Genomic DNA, 515 nt, shown 5'->3' with positions numbered 1-515 from the left:
TGCAGCCGTAGAGATGTTATAATAGGACAGAGGTGCAGGCGTGCGGATCCTCTCCTCGGATGCGAGGTCAGTTTCATCCGGACACGGAGGTGGTTTGTTTAGGATTTTATTTGGGCTTGAGGTAAAGGGGGCGATAGAGGGGGAAGGGAAAGAGAATGGAGAAGGGCTTAGAGGAGAAGGAAGATGGGAAGAAGAGCAAAGGGAAAGAGGAAGGGGGAGATAGAAAGAGGTAAGGGAGAGGGGAAAGTGGGGAAAGAGGTTAAGGGGGGGTAGGAGGAAAAGAAAAAAGGGGAGGGACGAGGGGAAGGGGTTACAGGGGAGGAAGAGGGGAGGGAGGCTAGATTGGAGGGGAGAAAGGGGAAGAGGGGAAACTAAGAGTGGGAAGGTGTACGAGGGGTATAAGTGAGGGAAGGGTTACAGCCTAGCTGGGATTTCTTAATACTTCCTCCTCGTTCCCTCTCTCCATATCCCCGGAGACAGACTCTTTCTTCGTTCCTCCTTTCCGTTATTAAACT

The sequence above is a fragment of the Penaeus monodon genome, chromosome 27, assembly GCF_015228065.2.
Source record: "Penaeus monodon isolate SGIC_2016 chromosome 27, NSTDA_Pmon_1, whole genome shotgun sequence".
Classification (NCBI taxonomy): domain Eukaryota; kingdom Metazoa; phylum Arthropoda; class Malacostraca; order Decapoda; family Penaeidae; genus Penaeus; species Penaeus monodon.
The sequence above is the reverse complement of the archived record's forward strand: the minus strand, read 5'-3'. Positions refer to the sequence as shown.